This window comes from Oncorhynchus gorbuscha, linkage group LG01 (genome assembly GCF_021184085.1).
Source record: "Oncorhynchus gorbuscha isolate QuinsamMale2020 ecotype Even-year linkage group LG01, OgorEven_v1.0, whole genome shotgun sequence".
Lineage (NCBI taxonomy): Eukaryota > Metazoa > Chordata > Actinopteri > Salmoniformes > Salmonidae > Oncorhynchus > Oncorhynchus gorbuscha.
In genome coordinates this window covers 22,082,458-22,106,618 of record NC_060173.1, presented here as the reverse complement: position 1 = coordinate 22,106,618, position 24,161 = coordinate 22,082,458, and positions in this window count along the sequence as shown.

The following is a 24,161-nucleotide window of genomic DNA, read 5'->3' as shown; positions in this document are numbered from 1 at the left end:
TTCAGCCTCAGAGCTTGATCAGATTTGATAGCAGCCTCAGAGGCTGATGTCAGGATGCTGACTGGTAGGCTGTTTCATAGGTAAAGCTCCTTGCAGGCAGATTAGCTGTCAGCGCTTTATAGGCTGATGCATATAATCCAAAAGGGGGTGAAGTTTATTCCTGGCAGGCTGATCAGATTCAATAGCTGCCTTAAAAGCTGATAAATCAGTATGCTGCCTTGTAGGCTGTTTCTTATCGAAGGCTCCTTGCAGACAGACTACAAGGCTGATTTATCAGCCTCTGAAGCTGCTATTGAATCTGATCAGCCTGCCAGGAATAGAGCGCACCCACTCTTGATCATATACAGAACCATTCAAATGTTTGGACACACTCTTTCAAGGGTTTTTCTTTATTTTCACTATTTTCTACATTGTAGAATAATAGTGAAATCAAAGCAAATGTTATGGGTCACATACACATAATTAGCAGATGCTATTGTGGGTGTAGATAAATGCTTGTGTTCCAAGCTCAGTGCAGTAGTATCTAAAAACGATTCACAACAATACAATAAAAGTAAAATAATGGAATTAAAGAAACTATATAAAAAAATATAAATACTAGATTGAGCAATGTCGGAGTGGCATTGACTAAATGTAGAATTGACTACAGTAGAATAGAATACAGTATATACATATGAGATGAGTAAAGCAGTATGTAAACATTATTTAACCATTATTAAAGTGACCAGCCCTTTCAAGCTTAACATCCTTATCATTTATCGCCCTCCAGGTTCCCTCGGAGAGTTCATCAATGAGCTTGATGCCTTGATAAGCTCCTTTCCTGAGGACGGCTCACCTCTCACAGTTCTGGGCGACTTTAACCTCCCCACGTCTACCTTTGACTCATTCCTCTCTGCCTCCTTCTTTCCACTCCTCTCCTCTTTTGACCTCACCCTCTCACCTTCCCCCCCTACTCACAAGGCAGGCAATACGCTCGACCTCATCTTTACTAGATGCTGTTCTTGCACTAACCTCATTGCAACTCCCCTCCAAGTCTTCGACCACTACCCTGTATCCTTTTCCCTCTCGCTCTCATCCAACACTTCCTACACTGCCCCTACTCGGATGGTATCGCGCCGTCCCAACCTTCGCTCTCTCTCCCCCGCTACTCTCTCCTCTTCCATCCTATCATCTCTTCCCTCTGCTCAAACCTTCTCCAACCTATCTCCTGATTCTGCCTCCTCAACCCTCCTCTCCTCCCTTTCTGCATCCTTTGACTCTCTATGCCCCCTATCCTCCAGGCCGGCTCGGTCCTCCCCTCCCGCTCCGTGGCTCGACGACTCATTGCGAGCTCACAGAACAGGGCTCCGGGCAGCCGAGCGGAAATGGAGGAAAACTCGCCTCCCTGCGGACCTGGCATCCTTTCGCTCCCTCCTCTCTACATTTTCCTCTTCTGTCTCTGCTGCTAAAGCCACTTTCTACCACTCTAAATTCCAAGCTTCTGCCTCTAACCCTAGGAAGCTCTTTGCCACCTTCTCCTCCCTCCTGAATCCTCCTCCTCCCTCTCTGCAGATGACTTCGTCAACCATTTTGAAAAGAAGGTCGACGACATCCGATCCTCGTTTGCTAAGTCAAACGACACCGCTGGTTCTGCTCACACTGCCCTACCCTGTGCTCTGACCTCTTTCTCCCCTCTCTCTCCAGATGAAATCTCGCGTCTTGTGACGGCCGGCCGCCCAACAACCTGCCCGCTTGACCCTATCCCCTCCTCTCTTCTCCAGACCATTTCCGGAGACCTTCTCCCTTACCTCACCTCGCTCATCAACTCATCCCTGACCGCTGGCTACGTCCCTTCCGTCTTCAAGAGAGCGAGAGTTGCACCCCTTCTGAAAAAACCTACACTCGATCCTTCCAATGTCAACAACTACAGACCAGTATCCCTTCTTTCTTTTCTCTCCAAAACTCTTGAACGTGCCGTCCTTGGCCAGCTCTCCCGCTATCTCTCTCAGAATGACCTTCTTGATCCAAATCAGTCAGGTTTCAAGACTAGTCATTCAACTGAGACTGCTCTTCTCTGTATCACGGAGGCGCTCCACACCGCTAAAGCTAACTCTCTCTCCTCTGCTCTCATCCTTCTAGATCTATCGGCTGCCTTCGATACTGTGAACCATCAGATCCTCCTCTCCACCCTCTCCGAGTTGGGCATCTCCGGCGCGGCCCACGCTTGGATTGCGTCCTACCTGACAGGTCGCTCCTACCAGGTGGCGTGGCGAGAATCTGTCTCCTCACCACGCGCTCTCACCACTGGTGTCCCCCAGGGCTCTGTTCTAGGCCCTCTCCTATTCTCGCTATACACCAAGTCACTTGGCTCTGTCATAACCTCACATGGTCTCTCCTATCATTGCTATGCAGACGACACACAATTAATCTTCTCCTTTCCCCCTTCTGATGACCAGGTGGCGAATCGCATCTCTGCATGTCTGGCAGACATATCAGTGTGGATGACGGATCACCACCTCAAGCTGAACCTCGGCAAGACGGAGCTGCTCTTCCTCCCGGGGAAGGACTGCCCGTTCCATGATCTCGCCATCACGGTTGACAACTCCATTGTGTCCTCCTCCCAGAGCGCTAAGAACCTTGGCGTGATCCTGGACAACACCCTGTCGTTCTCAACTAACATCAAGGCGGTGGCCCGTTCCTGTAGGTTCATGCTCTACAACATCCGCAGAGTACGACCCTGCCTCACACAGGAAGCGGCGCAGGTCCTAATCCAGGCACTTGTCATCTCCCGTCTGGATTACTGCAACTCGCTGTTGGCTGGGCTCCCTGCCTGTGCCATTAAACCCCTACAACTCATCCAGAACGCCGCAGCCCGTCTGGTGTTCAACCTTCCCAAGTTCTCTCACGTCAACCCGCTCCTCCGCTCTCTCCACTGGCTTCCAGTTGAAGTTCGCATCCGCTACAAGACCATGGTGCTTGCCTACGGAGCTGTGAGGGGAACGGCACCTCAGTACCTCCAGGCTCTGATCAGGCCCTACACCCAAACAAGGGCACTGCGTTCATCCACCTCTGGCCTGCTCGCCTCCCTACCACTGAGGAAGTACAGTTCCCGCTCAGCCCAGTCAAAACTGTTCGCTGCTCTGGCCCCCCAATGGTGGAACAAACTCCCTCACGACGCCAGGACAGCGGAGTCAATCACCACCTTCCGGAGACACCTGAAACCCCACCTCTTTAAGGAATACCTAGGATAGGATAAGTAATCCTTCTCACCCCCCCCTTTAAGATTTAGATGCACTATTGTAAAGTGACTGTTCCACTGGATGTCATAAGGTGAATGCACCAATTTGTAAGTCGCTCTGGATAAGAGCGTCTGCTAAATGACTTAAATGTAAATGTAAATGTACTACAAACAGACCAAACTCATCTCGTCTTCTCTTATTATTTTCGGTTTCTGTGAGGAAAAAATGCATGGCTGCGCGCTGAAACTAATCGTCGGATTACTTTCGATTTCTTTACCTAGTTATTTCGATCAATGGTGAGCTCACTCACCCGTGATGTGATTAATTATATACAGTAATTGCTATTAGCTCAAATCAAATCAAATCAAATTTATTTATATAGCCCTTCGTACATCAGCTGATATCTCAAAGTGCTGTACAGAAACCCAGCCTAAAACCCCAAACAGCAAACAATGCAGGTGTAAAAGCACGGTGGCTAGGAAAAACTCCCTAGAAAGGCCAAAACCTAGGAAGAAACCTAGAGAGGAACCGGGCTATGTGGGGTGGCCAGTCCTCTTCTGGCTGTGCCGGGTAGAGATTATAACAGAACATGACCAAGATGTTCAAATGTTCATAAATGACCAGCATGGTCAAATAATAATAAGGCAGAACAGTTGAAACTGGAGCAGCAGCACAGTCAGGTGGACTGGGGACAGCAAGGAGCCATCATGTCAGGTAGTCCTGGGGCACGGTCCTAGGGCTCAGGTCCTCCGAGAGAGAGAAAGAAAGAGAGAATTAGAGAGAGCATATGTGGGGTGGCCAGTCCTCTTCTGGCTGTGCCAGGTGGAGATTATAACAGAACGTGGCCAAGATGTTCAAATGTTCATAAATGACCAGCATGGTTGAATAATAGTAAGGCAGAACAGTTGAAACTGGAGCAGGAGCATGGCCAGGTGGACTGGGGACAGCAAGGAGTCCTCATGTCAGGTAGTCCTGGGACATGGTCCTAGGGCCCAGGCCAGTTGAAACTGGAGCAGCAGCATGGCCAGGTGGACTGGGGACAGCAAGGATTCATCATGTCAGGTAGTCCTGGGGCATGGTTCTAGGGCTCAGGTCCTCCGAGAGAGAGAAAGAAAGAGAGAAGGAGAGAATTAGAGAACGCACACTTAGATTTACACAGGACACCGAATAGGACAGGAGAAGTACTCCAGATAAACAAACTGACCCTAGCCCCCCGACACAAACTACTGCAGCATAAATACTGGAGGCTGAGACAGGAGGGGTCAGGAGACACTGTGGCCCCATCCGAGGACACCCCCGGACAGGGCCAAACAGGAAGGATATAACCCCACCCACTTTGCCAAAGCACAGCCCCCACACCACTAGAGGGAAATCTTCAACCACCAACTTACCATCCTGAGACAAGGCCGAGTATAGCCCACAAAGATCTCCGACACGGTACAACCCAAGGGGGGGGGACCCAGACAGGCCGACCACAACAGTGAATCAACCCACCCAGGTGACGCACCCCCCCCAGGGACGGCACGAGAGAGCCCCAGCAAGCCAGTGACTCAGCCCCCGTAACAGGGTTAGAGGCAGAGAATCCCAGTGGAAAAAGGGGAACCGGACAGGCAGAGACAGCAAGGGCGGTTCGTTGCTCCAGAGCCTTTCCGTTCACCTTCCCACTCCTGGGCCAGACTACACTCAATCATATGACCCACTGAAGAGATGAGTCTTCAGTAAAGACTTAAAGGTTGAGACCGAGTTTGCGTCTCTGACATGGGTAGGCAGACCGTTCCATAAAAATGGAGCTCTATAGGAGAAAGCCCTGCCTCCAGCTGTTTGCTTAGAAATTCTAGGGACAATTAGGAGGCCTGCGTCTTGTGACCGTAGCGTACGTATAGGTATGTACGGCAGGACCAAATCAGAGAGAAAAACATAATCCCTAGTTGTGTATTGCTGCTTTCCATGTTGTCTGTAGCGTGTGAGGTGTGGAAACATCTTGTTGCTTGTATGAATTTTGTCTTGTTGCTTTTTGTGCTATTTTGCTCTATCTTCATGCTATGTCTTGCTAGCCCTATGTTGCTCTGCGTGTGCTGTTAGGGTTGCGTAAATTAGAATCTGGTATCAGGATAAATATGACATTGAGTCAACAATTACATATTATGTATTTTTTATTAGCTAAGCAATAAGTGGTAAATGCAATTTTCGTATTTACGGGCTCTCTTCCACCTCGCAGGGCAAACAGAGAACTGACTTGTTCCTGACAGAGGTAGTTCCTGCTTCCGAGCCGGCTTGTCAGAAAAGAGACTGGGTGTGGTTTAGACTCACCCAGCCTATCATTGATTGTTGGCACAGAGGCTGGTCCCAGCCCCCTAAGCGCTTCAGCGGTCAGTCGTTGTAGTTGTGTAGAATATACAGTTATCAGGCACCTGGCTCCTGTTATCTAGCAAAATACCGTTTGTTCTCGCAACACTACGTTTTGAATGTGCCCCCCCAACTCATTGCACAGGTCCTGTCTTCATGTCATTCTCTATTTTTCCACCATGAGAAAGCTATAGTGCATAACACAGAATCTCACAGTGCTCACTGCTCAATGATTGTCTGTATTGTTACTGTAATTGTTTTTAATAACCTGCCCAGGGACTGCGGTTGAAAATTAGCCGGCTGGCTAAAACCGGCACTTTTACTGAAACGTTGATTAATGTGCACTGTCCCTGTAAAAATAAAAAATAAACTCAAACTCAATTGAAATGCATTCCAGATGACTACCTCATGAAGCTGGTTGAGAGAATGCCAAGAGTGTGCAAAGCTGTATTTGTATTTATTATAGATCCCCATTAGCTGCTGCCAAAGCAGCAGCTACTCTTCCTGGGGTCCAGCAAAATTAAGGCAGTTTCTTTTAAAACATTACAATACATTCACAGATTACACAACACACTGGTGTGCCTTCAGGCCCCTACTCCACCACTACCACATTTCTACAGTACCAAATCTGTGTGTGTGTGTGTGTGTGTGTGTGTGTGTGTGTGTGTGTGTGTGTGTGTGTGTGTGTGTGTGTGTGTGTGTGTGTGTGTGTGTGTGTGTGTGTGTGTGTGTGTGTGTGTGTGTGTGTGTGTGTGTGTGTGAATGCATGTGTCTGTGCCAAAGTTTGTGTTGCTTCACAGTCTCGCTGTTCTATTAGCTGTTTTTAATCTGTTTTTTAAAATCTAATTTGACTGCTTTCATCAGTTACTTCATGTTGAATAGAGTTCCATGTAGTCATGGCTCTAGTTAGTACTGTGTGCCTCCCATAGTCTAAAATGAATCATATGCATGTCAATCTCTTCTGGTTGAAAGTGGAGGAGAGATTGACTTCATCACCACTTTTATTTATGAGAGGTATTGAAATGTTGAATGCACCCAGCTGTCTGTCTAAACTACTGGCACACCGCTCAGACACCCATGCATGCCCTACAAGACATGCCACAAGAGGTCTCTTCACAGTCCCCAAGTCCAGAACAGACTATGGGAGGCACACAGTACTACATAGAGCCATGACTACATGGAACTCTATTCAACATGAAGTAACTGATGAAAGCAGTAAAATTAGATTTAAAAAGCAGATTCAAAAACAGCTTATGGAACAGCGAGACTCTGAACAGCCACACGACTGAACAGTAGTCAAGGTGCGACAAAACTAGGGCCTGTAGGACCTGCCTTCTTGATAGTGTTGTTAAGAAGGCAGAGCATCGCTTTATTATAGAAAGACTTCTCCCCATCTTAGCTACTACTACATCAATATGTTTTGACCATGACAGTTTACAATCTAGTGTTACTCCAAGCAGTTTAGTCATCTCAACTTGCTCAATATCCACATTATGTATTACAAGTATTAGTTGAGGTTTAGGGTTTAGTGGGTGTTTTGTTCCAAATACAATGCTTTAAGTTTTAGAAATATTTAGGGCTAACTTATTCCTTGCCACCCACTCTGAAACTAACTGCAGCTCTTAGTTGAGTGTTGCAGTCATTTCAGTCGCTGTAGTAGATGACGTGTATAGTGTTGAGTCATCCGCATACATAGAAACTCTGGCTTTACTCAGTCAGTGGCATTTCGTTAGTAAAAATGGAAAAAAGCAAGGGGCCTAAACAGCTACCCTGGGGAATTCCTGATTCTAACTGGATTATATTTGAGAGGCTTCCATTAAAGAACACTCTCTGTGTTCTGTTAGACAAGTAACTCTTTATCCACATTATAGCAGGGGGTGTAAAGCCATAACACATACGTTTTTCCAGCAGCAGACTTTGATCAATTATGTCAAAAGCTGTACTGAAGTCTAACAAGACAGCCCCCACAATTATTTTATCATCAATTTCTCTCAGTCAATCATCAGTCATTTGTGTAAGTGCTGTGCTTGTTGAGTGTCCTTCCCTATAAGCCTGCTGAAATTCTGTTGTCAATTTGTTTATTGTTAAAATAGCATTTTATCTGGTCAAACACATTTTTTCCCAGAGTTTACTAAAGGTTGATAACAGGCTGATTGGTCGGCTATTTGAGCCAGTAAAGGGGGCTTTACTATTCTTGGGTAGCGGAATGACTTTAGTTTCCTTCCAGGCCTGAGGGCACATGCTCTCGAGTAGGCTTAAATTGAAGATGTGGCAAACAGGAGTGGCAATATCGTCAGCTATTATCATCACTAATTTTCCATATAGATTGTCAGACCCTGGTCGCTTGTCATTGTTGATAGACAACAATGTTTTTTTTACCTTTAAATCGCCCAACATCAGTGTCTGACCTCACTAATGCACTTGAGGCTGAATAGAAGCAAGTCACCACAGAAATGTTCCAACATCTAGTGGAAAGCCTTCCCAGAAGAGTGGAGGCTGTTATAGCAGCAAAGGGTGGACCAACTCCATATTAATTGCCCATGATTTTGGAATGAGATGTTCAACGAGTATGTTCAATTAAGAGGAGTGTGATTTAAGGTCCAAATCTTGGACAGCAGAAAAGGTTCCATAAGATAAAAACCAAAAACATCTGTTTATATTGTATTGAGTAGCAGCACTGGAATTGGGTCAAAATAAATCCTTGGAGGATTGAGGTCACCCAGGAAAACAGACCATTCACACCCCCACTGCCTCTGCTTTGTTATTACCAGGGGACTCAACCTTGGCTTCAGCACATGCTTCTAAAAACAAGTTTACCTCCTTACAAAAGGCTAGACACACATCTAAGCAATAGAGAAATAATATTACATTCTACTTTTATATTTTAGTCATTTACCAGATGCTCTTATCCAGAGTGGCTTACAGTTAGTTTTCAAGGTAACATCGAATTTGCTCTTTTGTTGATTTGCTTTCATTGTGTTCGTGTGGTTTTAAGTTGACTTGAGACCATATAGAATAACTACTGGCTGTCCCCTATAGGAGTTTCCCTAAGACGTGTGATGTGTGTGAGGAGATCCTGATAGAACACACTACTGACCTGCTCCCCCTCAAGTTTGCCCACAATGGCTTCTTCTACCTGGGGGCCCAGACCCAGATGAGGGGCTCTGCTCCACTGGAAGCCCCACATGACTCTCTATAGGTAGTGATTACACAGAAATGCTATTGTTAACTGTCCCAAGGGTACCCTTACCTGATGAAGCTTGTCGGGGCATTGCGATAGGTTAATGGGACTTACCATTTCTCAAACAACATGAAACTCAAGGTATCCGTCAGATATAGCCTTCTTAGTAATACTGTATTTGTCCTAGTATGTGAACTCATGAGGGAACTCCAAGGCTCATAGTATTGCAGTAGTATTCTGTCAGGGGCTGGGGCCTGCCTATACATTCTCAGCCAGACAGTAATGGCCTCTGTATATTAGTGCTTACTGTGATCAACAATCACCACTGGCAGTCTGACCATGAAACTAGTCACACCAGTCGATTCAAATTGAATGATTCCATTGAATTTTCTCAAACACATTGATGGCTATTTATAACAAGGCGTTATCATTAATCCTTAATTGTTTTCCTTGTCAACTGTGCTCTGCGATCCCACAAAATCAATGCATGCTTTATTATTTCACTAAAATAATGAACTAGCTAGCTAGCCTTGTGTCTGGCATTGCTGTATAACTGCTTTCATACCTGTACAATATCTACTGTATTGAGATTCTCTGTACTTTTGCCTGCAGGTAATTAAAAGGATTCTATTCTTTTGGACTTCTGGAGACTGATTTATACAACCAGGCTGAGAAAATGGCTAAAGAGGTCAGATGTTCCTCTGTGTCAATTTGCAGCTGTAAATCTTTACATTTTGTCATCATAAAACGATGACCTCCGCTGATTAAATTGCCATCAAGGTAGGACAATCAAACCACATTCAGAAGACATTATAATTTGTTTTACATTTGAGTCATTAAACAGACATTCTTATCCAGAGCGACTTACAGTTAGTGTGTTCATCTTAAGATGGCAACGTGGAGCAACAACATCACAGTCATAATTAATAAATGTTTCCTCATTAAAGTAGCTATCAGCAAAGTCAGAGCTTGTAAGAAAAGACAAGTGCGAGTGTTTAGTGCAAGAAAGGCAAGAGTGCTACGTTTTATTTTTTTAGAATACATTATGACTGTGCAGACGATTCATTTACATAGACAATCAACTCTACTTGACTGGACTGACAAATGTGTTACCATGGCTTTATTTAGACAGGCAGCCCAATTCGGATCTTTTTCCACTAATTGGTCTTTTGACCAATCACATCAGATCTTTTCACAAATGTTTTCCAGAGCTAAAATATATATATATATTAATATATATATATCAAAATATATATATCAGATTTGGGCTGCGTAGCCCATGAGAGGTGTAAAGTTGATTATAGTAGGAAATTAATTTGTATTGGACTAGTGTGCATTATCTGTATAATGAACTTTAAAGCTGTAATCCTTAATGGTGAAACTGCCATGTACGTTTACGATAATACAACAACAAAGTAGTTACTACAAACAACAAACACGGTTATTTTCCCCTCGGACATCATTGCACCCACAGCATATGTACTAAAATGTTTATCCCTTGATGTGCAACACTCCCCACCTCTGCTGACCATGGTGCTGTTTCCCACCACTGTGGATTCTATCTTTAAAACTCATGCTTGTTTTAAAATGTTAAAATATGCTCTGAACATATTCGATCAGCCAGGTTAGTGCTCCCAACAAGTTCATCAAGGGTCATTTGGCTTCGTAGACCGTGTACCAGAGGCCTTCCAAGACTCATCCTGTAGCAGCACTTAGGGGAGCAGAGTAAAAGGAATATGGTGTTGTGCTTCTGAGTGCTGCATACTGGGGTTCAGTCTGTTTCAAGTCAAATGGATGTTCAATCTGTTTTGTTTACATGAAACCCGTGTGCTATTCCTCTGGGCAGAGAGCTGATGGTAACTAAACATGATGTCCCTGGGCTATATGGTGACATTTTATAATATACCATACTGCAGTCAAGTCACCCTTATCAATTTAACCAAGAAAATAAAGAAAATATGAGCAAATTGATATTCCCTTGTTGGAGAGGCATTTGATTAGATCCGAGGAGGCTGCTGAGGGGAGGACGGCTCATAATAATGGCTTGAATGGAATACATTTATTGGTATCCAACACACCAAACACATGGTTTCCATGGGTTTGATACCATTCCATTTAATCCATTCCAGACATTATTATGAGCTGTCCTCCCCTAAGCAGCCTCCTCTGGATTAGATAGTCAACCATATGGCTGCAGTCTGCTGATCATAAGTGACTGTTTCCCCTTTAGTGTCTCGGCACAGTAGGGCTTCAGGGGCCATGCTGGACGCCTGCTCTCTACTCTATAGACTGGAGATGGAGGGTTAAACAATATTTCTACTGTACTCTTATTATTACACACCATGTGCTACTGTTCAACAACCTCCACTTCCTCATGTTGTCGGCGCCTACTTGAGGGTCTCCGGGAGTGGGCCAGGTGAGCACCACACCGCCACTACCAGAGGCGCCTTACAGAACATAAGATGAGGGAAAACAATAAATGAGTGGTGGGGGGTACTCCGAGAGAAAGACAGAGGGAGAAGCCTCTGAGTAGAAAGGGGGCAGGACAGATGTGTCAATGCAGAGAGGTTTTCCTCCCCCTGACAGGCTCTGTCCTCCTTTCTCTCTCTCTCTCTCTCTCTCTCTCTCTCTCTCTCTCTCTCTCTCTCTCTCTCTCTCTCTCTCTCTCTCTCTCCCTCCCTCCCTCCCTCCCTCCCCCCTGACAAGCTGTCTGTCTCTCTTTGTCTCTCTCTCTCGCGCTCTCTCTCTCTGTGTGTGTGGCTGGTGATGGTAACATATGTGGCTGTAATGTGTTCTGACAACCCAGACCATATGCTCTATACAATGCATGTTCCTCAGCACACAACCCCATCTGAAACAAGAGCTCCATTAAATCAAATTCTGAGCAGGCAGATGTCATGTTTCAGAATGTTACGTTTTGCAACATGAACATGTAGTCTGGAGGCAGCGAAAGCAGCTTTGGGACAATGCAGCTGTTTATTCAAGTGAAGCGAGGGAAACTCGATTCCATTATGCTGCTATTTTGAATTGGCCGACATGGCTCTTTCCCATGTATGATCTTTTGGTAAATGAATTTCCTTCGCTTAATGCATTCCTTAGACCCTGACACATAGAGTAGGCTGACCATAGAAATAGAATGTTTCAATATACACATTGTCTATTCTATTTCTTTGAGGCTTCCTTTTATGTTTCCATGTTTGTGAACAGTGATGCATGCATGATATAGTCTAGAGATGGAACTCTGTCTGGTTTGCTGTATTGTCGTTTTACAGTTTCACATAATTCTCTCTGTTGCAGTCACATGCTGTCGTGTCCTACAGTATCCATTGTCAAATGTTATTCTGTTGTAAAACTTCAATTTACCGTTATTCCTGGTCTGGTCCTGTGTGGCTCAGTGAGTAAGAACATGATGCTAGTTGTTGGTTAAACTTCTGTAGGGATCACTACACAGAAAATGTATGTTTTCACTGAACTGTATGTTGGCTAATGCTGTGGACAACTCCATTGTCTTCTATCTTCACTCCTTCTGTGTGTCCAGAGCTCCCGAGGAGATATAATCAGCACCAGCTGGCTGGCAGCGTGAGTCTTCCCATGTGTCAGGACCTGCTAGAGTATGACCAGAGCAACTACAGCTGCATCATGGAGCTCCTGCAGGCCAAACTCTACCGCATGATGGAGATGGGGGCAGCGTCATGTGATCCCCCATGTGTGAACCCTCGGGGGGGTTTCAGGAGCTCTACGGACTTCTGTGGAATTTCCTTTAAAATGATGCCTACACCTGGCCTAAAAAGCATGTTCAATGGGGAATCTCCTTTGAAGTGCTTTTTATACCAGGATTAGCTATAATCTAGGTTAGAGAAAATGACCCTTGTGCAGTTTTTGACTGTAACACCAGTGTTCCACTAGTGGTTCATACACCCTTATGTTATACTAGGGAAATTGTATTTCCATAGCTAGGGCTGACAGTGAGGACTTGTGAAGAGCCCAATCAACAACCTGGGGCGGCAGGGTAGCCTAGTGGTTAGAGCGTTGGACTAGTAACTGAAAGGTTGCAAGTTCGAATCCCCAAGCTGACAAGGTACAAATCTGTCGTTTTGCCCCTGAACAGGCAGTTAACCCACTGTTCCTAGGCCATCATTGAAAATAAGAATTTGTTCTTAACTGACTTGCCTAGTAAAATAAAGGTTAAATAAATAAAGAAATAAATAAAAACCTCTGCATAATCAATTTACACCATTGAAAGTGTAAACTAGTGCTGAGCGATTTACTGAATTTATGATTATTTTGTGTTTTTTAAACAACTAATTGTCTGTTATTTTATTTGAATTCCATTTCTTTCAGTTTTTTTTCTGTGAGCTCAATGCAAATATGGCTGCAGTTTATCTAGAGATAAATCAGATGATGCCCGAACTGTGCGATGTAGTATGGAGTTGTAGTTTACAACAGGCCAATTTTCTACATAGTTTAGCGCAATGACCATAATCCATTGCACAGTTATTGTCCTGTATTTTTCTTTTGCGCTTGCTATGTAAGAGACCTAAGAATGTGTGATCAAGAGGGCATACAAAGAGATCCGTTTCTTTGCCATATCTCGACCTGAAAATACACAATCGAAGTGATTTTATAGTTGGTATTCAGCAGTCTTAAAATATGCCTTATTTACTTTGAAGTACTAGTAAAATTGTGATTTTGTCAGACTGCATATGCAGCAGCTCTATAGAGATGAGATGATGACTTGGAATTAAATGATACCAAGTCATCAAATAAAACAAATGTAATATACAAAACAACTGAAATATTTGATTGAAGTAAATGTGAATGTGCCCCGCCTCAGGCTGATGCATCAATTAGAGGCTAGTACTGTATCAATCAGGCCTACCTTATTTGGCTGTGTATTTAAGATGACCGGGTCTGCTCACTCATCCTACAGCTGCTTGCTGCTACTGCTACTATGAGCTGGCTTCTTTTTCTGCATTGATGCTGTAGCTAGCTGTTCTTGCTATGCTGCTGTTTATGATATAATATTTTCCTTGGGAACGCTCGCCAGCTGTGTTTGAACCTCCCACTGCGTCGTTCAATATGCTCAAGTTGCAATGTTTGGCTGCTGCAGTGATGTCATTGATTGCGAGGATCAGCCATGTTGCTTCTCTACTGTTGTCAGTCAATAGCCGGCTACAAACTAGCTAGCTAAGTAGAATTAGCCTCGGAGTAACCTATCATATAGCCTACTAGTTTGTTCCCAATAACAGTTTAAGGGCAGAGTCGGAGCGTTCTGTCAACACACATCTCATCATGAAGAAGCATCCCTCATCCATACAAGAAGGAAAATGTTTTCTAATCATGAGGAAGAGATGGTGCTTATCACAGTGATTCGATATTATTTTAGTCTATGTGGATGTTAATTGATTTAGTGCATCATCAATATCATAGCAGCTATCATTGCATCCTGCGCAGCTCATGAGACCCCTGCAATCAATGCACCCAGTGATGGCCTACATTTTACAGGTCATTCCAGTCACATTAGTTAATATGACTTGCGCCAACACTCACACTTTTAATGTTGTATAAATGATTCTGACTATGGTTATTATTCTTTGGAACCCTATTGCTTTACACAGTTTAAGCTAGAACGCATTAAATTTAATTTGCGGACAGGACTCAATTAATACGATTGTATAGCTAGCTACACTTCTTCTGCTCTGAGCAAATCCTTCTGTAGCTCAGTTGGTAGAGCATGGCGCTTGTAACGCCAGGGTAGTGGGTTTGATTCCCGGGACCACCCATACGTAGAATGTATGCACACATGACTGTAAGTCGCTTTGGATAAAAGCGTCTGCTAAATGGCATATATTATATTATTATTATTAAATCAGTATGTATGTGTGGATTCTGTTATTTCAGCCACATCCATTGCTGACAGGTGTATAAAATCGAGCACACAATCTCCATAGACAAACATTGGCAGTAAAATGGCCCGCACTGAAGAGCTCAGTGACTTTCAACGTGGCACCAACAACTCAATTTCTGCCCTGCTTTAACTGCCTTGGTAAACTGTAAGTACTATTATTGTGAAGAGGAAACGTCTAGGAGAAACAACGGATCAGCTGTGAAGTGGTAGGCTACACAAGCTTACAGACCACTGAGTACTGAAGCGTGTAAAAATCGTCTGTCCTCGGTTGCAACACTCACTACAGAGTTCCAAACTGTCTCTGTTCGTCGGGAGCTTCATGAAATGTGTTTCCATGGCCGAGCAGCTGCACACAAGCCTAAGATCACAATGTTTAATGCCTAGCGTCGGCTGTACTGGAATAAATCTCACAGCCATTAGACTCTGGAGCATTAGACTCTCTTCACCATCTGGCAGTCCGACAGACGGATCTGGGTTTGGTGGCTGCCAGGAGAACGCTACCTGCCTGAATACATAGTGTGAATTGTAAAGTTTGGTGAAGGGGGAATAATGGTCTGGGGCTGTTTTCCATGGTTCGGGCTAGGCCCCTTAGTTCCAGTGAAGGGAAATTTTAATGCTGCAGCATACAATTACATTTTAGATGATTCTGTGATTTCAACTTTGTGGCAACAGTTTGGGGAAGGCTCTTTCCTGTTTCAGCATGACAATGCTTGTGTGCACAAAGCTAGATCCATACAGAAATGGTTTGTTGAGATCGGTGTGGAAGAACTTGACTGACCTGCACAGATTCCTGACTACAACCCCATCGAACACCTTTGAGATGAAGTGGAATGCCGACTGCAAGCCAAGTCTAATCGCCCAACATTAGTGCCCGACCTCACTAATGCTCTTGTGGCTGAATGGAAGCAAGACCCCGCAGTAATGTTCCAACATCTAGTGGAAAGCAGTGGCGGTCCGTGCCATTTATGATGAGGGAGGACAATACATTTTTTTCATGAGCATGGCCTTATTTCTATTACAGCATGTTGGATGACTGTCATTCATATTCTATTCACCCAGTTCAATGTAACATCGATAGGTTTAGGATACTACTTGACACTCAAATTTACCCTATACCCATCATGAGGTTGCCACAACCTAGCCTATGAATGAGTTTACAACATACAGTATGTGCACACAGGTCGAGATACATTTTTTAGATGACGGACAGTGACACATTCAATACAGACCTGCACACTCTTGCCTGCATCTAGCTTATCTAGTGTGTAGTTATTAGTCCAACAGCTGCAAACAATAGTTTATTTTGGACAAATTCTGGTATTTTTATCCCCTTTTAGGTTGCTTCCATTTAAAAAACATTTTTCAACAGAATCGGTGGAATGAATACACCCCTGATCACGCATAAACACAGTTCACTTCCATAGCAGCCATGTTCTATCCACTCTCCTCCTCTCACCTTTTCCCTTCATTTGTGGACTTCAATGAGCAACACATCAGCTGTATGTGACCAGGCGAAAAAACCTTTCCAAACCTTGTCATAACCGTTACAAACCAGCCTACATCGTTGTCCCTATATTAGCTAAAGTAACATCCTAGTCAACATAGCTAATATAACTAATATGTTAGTTATTCCGCTACAATCATGCAGTAATGTTACGGTGTATAGTCAGTAAGCAGTTACACCGGCGGGCCACGGTGGCAAATAATGAAAGACTTGGAAGAGTTCCAGTGTTGTGTTGGATAGTCATAGTCAGCTAGCTAACATAGCATCCGTCTGTTTGAGCAACTAAACTAGCCAGCTGCATTTGCTAGCTAACTAAGTGAAACTGAAAAAAATGACAATCACTCTCTCTCTTGCTTCTCCTTAATTTTTGTAGAAATTAATTTGTTAAAAACTGTTCAACTATTGTGTTTCTCTCTCTTTGAGTTAACTACTCACCACATTTTATGCACTGCTGAGCTAGCTAGCTGTAGCTTATGCTTTCAGTACTAGATTCATTCTCTGATCCTTTGATTGGGTGGACAACATGTCACTTCATGCTGCAAGAGCTTGGATAGGTTGTGTAAGTCTATGGAAGGAGGAGAGAACCAAGAGCCTCCTAGGTTTTGTATTGAAGTCAATGTACCAAGAGGAGGACGGAAGCTAGCTGTCCTCCGGATGCACCATGGTGCAAAACATGGTGACATGAGTATATTTAGTATAGTTTCATCAGAAAAGGTTAACCTTTTCAATGTTATACAATTTAATTTTTATGAAATTCACTGAGGAGGATGGTCCTCCCCTTCCTCCTCTGAGGAGCCTCCACTGGTGGAAAGCCTTCCCAGAAGAGTGGAGGCTGTTAAAGCAGAAAAGGGAGGACCAACTCCATATTAATGCCCATGATTTTTGGAATAAGATGTTCAATGTGGTCATGTAGTGTATCTGTTAGTGCATACATTAGTGCATACTGTTGCATGAGTCACTCTAGTAGCATACATTTTAAGGTATCATTCAGTCAACGCAGTAGGTTTAGGCTGATATATATATTAGTGTGCTCTAATCATGTGTCATGTTACATCTTCCCTGTCGGTCCATCTTTGCGTTCTAGTAATATTATTCTAGTGACTGTTCTTATTCTACCTATGGTATTGTATGCTATTGTAGCAATTACTTCATTCTAGTCATCACATATTAGTACTGTTATTCATTCTAAGTTTTCTTGAATTGTGATACAGTATCTTCATGTCTTACATACTAGATCTATCATGTGATTTAGATTTCAACTCTGTGTGGTGAATGTTCGCACATTCAGATGATAAGGATATTCTTCCTTTATTTTCTACACACAGTATGCGTGGCTGCCAATATTAGCATCGTGGTAGCACGTGCATGGTTAGGCTCCATTATATCACCTTGCTGAGGTGAATTTGGTGCTAATTCATACTGTTATGTTCTGTATCATCTGCACATGGTCATTATGGCATGGTTACTATTATTGCAATTGCAAAGAGCACACCATTTGGTCGTGGTGACAGAGGCCTTCACTAGCTATCCCTTCCACAGCATCTGCTTGGAGCATGGCAGTACAATGGCAATACTTTTAGGATAGTTGTAAGCATGTTTACGTGCGTTATCATGCATGCTTGTACATATGCAGGCATCTTATAGTCCTGATGCAGCTCAGTATGCTACAGTCATTTCAGTGAGCGTGACTCATATCTACCACAATTGTTCTGGTCCAAATGCTGTGGGCCACCTCATGCTGTAACGGCTTTCTAGGTGTGGTGAAGGAGAGTCGGACCAAACTGCAGCGTGTAGATTGCGATCCATGTTTAATGAAAAAACAAACGTAAATACGAATAAACACAAAACACTACACAACAATAAACGTAATGAAAACCGAAACAGCCTATACTTGTCAACTAAATACAGTGACAGGAACAAAGACACTAAGGACAATCACCCAATACATGAAGAAAAACACAAAATACTTAGACCAGGGCGTGACACATGCACCGTTCAGCAGTCGATCAGTGTGATATCTTGTGCTACTTGAATGGCGGTAGTCTGTCGCCGGCTAAACATTACTGTTTTTTCCATCACTAAGCATATATTCTAAAAGCATTTATTCACTGTGTATGTACGCAGATACTGCATTTCACTAAACCCGCAATAACATCTTTTAAATATGTGTATGTGACCAATAAAATGTTATTTGATGCTGCCGAGCATTTTCGTAGGACATGAGGCTATTTACATAACCACCATTACTAACGTTTAGTTGCAGTTGTTTGTTAGTAATACTGTATGTTTTATGTGATGGTAAGTCATGGCTGAGCTGTGCCGCTCTACAGAGGCTTACTCTATGCTATTGTCTCTGTACAATGTTTTCTTCTATATAACCATGTATGCCTTTTCTATTCCAATTTCGGTCAGGCAAATGCAGCCTTATAATGCTCCAAAGCAGTGATTTAGTTCATATTGGGCGTCAGGACCCTTCAGAATGCAGTCTGCTCAGGAATCCATCGGTCTGCCTACTCTTCATGAATGAACATGCATATCAGAGAGCATCTCTCCTCTCTCAGTAGCAGAAGTTTGAGTTCACGTTAATTAAGGCAACAGTGTGGGTTTACATTACACTTCTCCAGAAGCTGTCAGTATGATGGCTTTATGGCTTCTTTAGTCTGAAATGCACACTAAATGTTTCTTCCCTTTCATTTTTGCATGATCTCTTAATTTATGTTTGCATTATGGACTCTCACATGCTAAACATACTCTCATACACCCTTAGATGAAAGAATTGGCATGGAACATTGGTCATCATCACCAGATCGAACACTGCTTTGTCCACTCTTTCATATTATGCTGCCTGCATGCTGAGCACGGGCAGAACCTGGGGAACCTCTGTTCAACATTGATGCTGGCAACCAATGACAAGATACTGGAACTCATAGCTATGGGCTGCCCAATTCGGCATCGGTACTGCTTCTCAATTAATCCCGGCTTCACTCTGATCCTCTGCTGCTATGCAGTTACATTGATTGATTCTGAGATGAGATTGTGTAACCTACATGAGTTCCTGCAGTATTGCTATATGATCATGATTCTGCCAGCCCAATGTCCAGTAGCTATGTTGCATAGGTAGAATATCCTCATACACCAAGATGACAGCTCTTTTTGCCTCAATGGCCTTCAAAAATAGCAATCTTCAGGAAATGACAAAAGACTACCTATCACCTTCACTCGATTGCAAAAAAAATGTTAAGGGAAGGGTGTTTCGGCTCATACAATTATACAATAATATTTTATTAGAGGCAGTCCGTTTTATGGCTTTCTATGGGTTTTTACAGTTGGGGAATACACTTTGTACTAATTTATATTTAATTATAGCATAATCTAACAATTTCTGATTTAATTATGGACATTCACATGTGTTGGTAAAGCATTCTTAAACTGCTAGGAAGAGTAAAGGTACTCCAGTTGTCATTGCTCAAACTAACACTGCTTTCTGTCCTCTCTTTCATGTTATGGTACCCGCGATGGCAACCACTGGCCATGCCAGGCAACCCATTACTCATCACTGATGCAGCAAAGCAATTACGAGATGTTGGTTTTCATCATGGCTCCATCTCCTCTGCCAACGCTATGGGCCATCTCCTGAGCTATACGCAGCCATTCATTTTGCATTGGCGCTGCTTCAACGGCTTCTCTATCTGTCCCTGCATCCATACTGATGATCATGTGGTGAGTTCGTCTGCTTCCTATGAATGCTATATTAGATTAAACGCTAAGGAGATTTTCATGGCCCAAGGAGATTTTAGAACTCTGGGATTTCCATGCCTTATGTAATTCGATATGTCGGCATTTAGCCCACAGTCAACAGCATTGCTTTGGTGGTTATTGTAATAAAGTTCAGTGCATATTAGCTACAGGTGGATGGCTGCGTGCATATTGGTTAGGTTGCTTGTTAGTAGACATTTCATGTAGGCCCACAGATGATTAGGCTACTCGTATAGTTCAGTGAGAGCACTTAGTGGTATATCTCTAGAGTGGCTGGATTCACACTGCTATGTTGGCAAGATGGGAAGATAGTTCACAGGTGCCAAGATGAAGCTCATCTTGCCTCAAGCGAGGGTACCCGGTGGTTTGTCACGAGGGATAGAAGTCATACGTTGCTCAGTTTATGACATACATGGTTAACATTCTCACATAGTATTCATTATTGTGGTGGTAGGTTTACTTTAGCTGGTCTACTTAATATCTAAACAGCGCGCTGCCATAACTACACATAGTCAGTCGGCTGACGTTAGGTTCTGCTGTTTTGGGGGATTGGTATAGTTTACCAAGCTCACTGCCTGCAGGCTATTTTGTATTGATGCTTTGTTTGATCTGTGAGCTACCTGGAAGAATTAGAGCCTACACCGCCAAGACTTGCATTATTCATTGCTTAATAAATGGTTAAACATATTTCTACGTGGTGTTTTTCTTTCTGAAATTAAGCAGAGCCAGTTCAGAAAGGGAAACCTCAGTGCCGAACCTCAGGATGACAAATCAGCTGAGATTGCATCAGAGGTTAGTATCAATCAGGCCTACCTTATTTGGAGGTCTATTTAAGCTGACCAGGTCTGCTCACTCATCCTGCTGCCGCTTGCTGCTGCTGATACTATAAGCTGGCTTCTAGCTCCCACCACCACCCCAGCATCCACCTGTTAGGTTCTCTGTTCCTGCTGGGGGATTGGTATAGCTTGCCACGCTCACTGCCTGTAGGTTATTTTATATTGACACTTTGCTTGGGCAGTAAGCTACCCTGAATAAGCAGACCCTATACTGCCAATACGTGCATTATTCATAGCTTAGTAAATGGTTAAAAATAATCCCTGTGGTGTTTTTTTTCTGAACTGATGGTTAATATGCGATCAACAGTCATGGGTAGTCATTACCATCATGGGACTTTTGTTAATTATTATTTTCTATGTTACTGTCACGCCCTGGTCTTAGTATTTAGTGTTTTCTTTATTATTTTGGTCAGGCCAGGGTGTGACATGGGTTATTTATGTGGTGTGTTTTGTTTGGGGGTTTTTGTAGGTTATGGGATTGTGGTATAGTAGAGTTGTCTAGGTAAGTCTATGGTTGCCTAGAATGTTTCTCAATCAGAGGCAGGTGTTTATCATTGTCTCTGATTCGGGAACCATATTTAGGCAGCCATATTCTTTGAGTGTTTCGTGGGTGATTGTTCCCATCTCTGTGTTTGTTTGCACTAGATAGGGCTGGTTTGGTTTTTCACGTTACGTTTTTGTATTGTTCGTCATTATCTTTATTAAAGATGTATCAAGATAACCACGCTGCAGTTTGGTCCGATCCCTGCTATAGAAGAGGAAGAAGAAAACCTTAACAGTTACAGCATTCAACCCACAATGCATAGTGCATTTAAAGTTTTTTTAAATAATCAAAATTGTGATCATTTAAATAATAATCAAACAGAAACAACCTAAAAAAAGCACTAATCGCACTAGTATAATCCCATGTTCACAGTTATTCATTATGTAAACGCCGCCTGAAAGGCCCGAGCTTGCCTTGCCTTGGCCCCAAGTCAGAGCAGGTCCACCAAGGCCATGGCTCAGTGAGTCCCAGGAGCCAGGTTGTGCAGGTGTAAACACAAAAGTCTAAGGCTTTGGCTAAATATAACATAATTACACCACTTCATATCTACAATACAGAATGTATAATACCACCATACAAAAATATTACAACGTACAGTGTCACGTCCGTCGTACACTGAACAAACAAACAAAATAAACCAACTGAATCGTGCCGCTAATATGAGTAGTGCAGACAGGCAACTAAACATAGAACAATAACCCACAAACACAAAAGGGAAAATGGCCACCTAAATAAAATCCCCAATCAGAGACAACGATAAACAGATGCATATCAGGCCACCATAGACATATAAATACCTCAACCTACAAAACACCTAAACATTCAAAAACCCCAGACAATACAAAACTTGCTTACCCACCCTCGTCACACCCTGGCTGAACCAAAATATAAAGAAAACAGAGATATTAAAGGTCAGAGCGTGACATACAGTTGAAGTACGAAGTTTACATAGACCTTAGCCAACTACATTTAATCTCTGTTTTTCACAATTCCTGACATTTAATCAGAGTAAAAATTATCTGTCTTTTGTCAGTTAGGATCACCACTTTATTTTAAGATTGTGAAATGTCAGAATAATAGTAGAGAGAGTGATTTATTTCAGCTTTTATTTCTTTCATCACATTCCCAGTGGATCAGACGTTTACATACACTCAACTAGTATTTGGTAGCATTGCCTTTAAATTGTTTAACTTGGGTCAAACATTTCGGGTAGCCTTCCACAAGCTTCCCACAATAAGTTGGGTGAATTTTGGCCCATTCCTCCTGACAGAGCTGGTGTAACTGAGTCAGGTTTGTAGGCCTCCTTGCTCACAGACGCTTTTTCAGTTCTGCCCAAACATTTTCTACAGGATTGAGGTCTGGGCTTTGTGATGGCCACTCCAATACCTTGACTATGTTGTCCTTAAGCCATTTTGCCACAACTTTGGAAGTATGCTTGGGGTCATTGTCCATATGGAAGACCCATTTGCAACCAAGCTTGCAAATTACTGATGTCTGACTGATGTCTTGAGATGTTGCTTCAATATATCCACATAATTTTCCAACCTCATGATGCCATCTATTTTGTGAAGTGCACCAGTCCCTCCTGCAGCAAAGCACCCCCACAACATGACGCTGCCAATCCCGTGCTTCATGGTTGGGATGGTGTTCATCAGCATGCAAACTTCCAATTTTTTCCTCCAAACATAACAATGGTAATTATGGCCAAACAGTTCTATTTTTGTTTCATCAGACCAGAGGACATTTCTCCAAAAAGTACGATCTTTGTCCCCATGTGCAGTTGCAAACCATAGTCTGGCTTTTTTATGGCGGTTTTCAAGCAGTGGCTTCTTCCTTGCTGAGCAGCCTTTCAGGTTATGTCGATATAGGACTCGTTTTACTGTGGAAACCTGTACTTCTGTACAGGTTTCATCCAGCATCTTCACAAGGTCCTTTGCTGTTGTTCTGGGATTGATTTGCACGTTTCACACCAAAGTATGTTCATAAAAAAGTTTAAAACTAGGAGACATGTACACTTCTTTGGAAACTGTGTTAACAAACCTCCAAACGAGCTTCAATGCCGTTTAACACTCCTTCCGTAGCCTACAACTGCCATTAAACACGAATAAAACTAAATGCATGCTTTTCAACCATTCACTGCCCGCACCTGCCCGCCTGACTAGCATCACTACTCTGGACGGTTCTGACTTAAAAGATGTGGACAACTACAAATACCTAGGTGTCTGGCTAGACTCTAAACTCTCCTTCCAGACTCATATTAAACATCTCCAATCCAAAATTAAATCTAGAATTGGCTTTCTATTCCACAACAAAGCCTCATTCACTCACGCCTCCAAACATACCCTAGTAAAACTGACCATCCTACCAATCCTCAACTTCGGCAATGTCATTTACAAATAGCCTCCAACACTCTAATCAGCAAACTGGATGCAGTCTATCACAGTGCCATCCGTTTTGTCACCAAAGCCCAATATACCACCCACCACTGCGACCTGTATGCTCTAATCGGCTGGCCCTACCACTGGCTCCAGGTCATCTATAAGTCTATGCTAGGTAAAGCTCCGCCTTATCTCAGCTCACTGGTCACGATAACAACACCCACCCGTAGCACACACTCCATCAGGTATATCTCACTGGTCATCCCCAAAGCCAACACCTCCTTTTGCCGCCTTTCCTTCCAGTTCTCTGCTGCCAATGACTGGAACGAATTGCAAAAATCGCTGAAGCTGAAGACGTATTTTTTCCCTCATTAACTTTAAACATCAGCTATCTGGGCAGCTAACCGATCACTGCAGCTGTACATAGCCAGTCTGTAAATAGCCCATCCAATCTATCTACCTCATCCCCATATTGTTTTTATTTACTTTA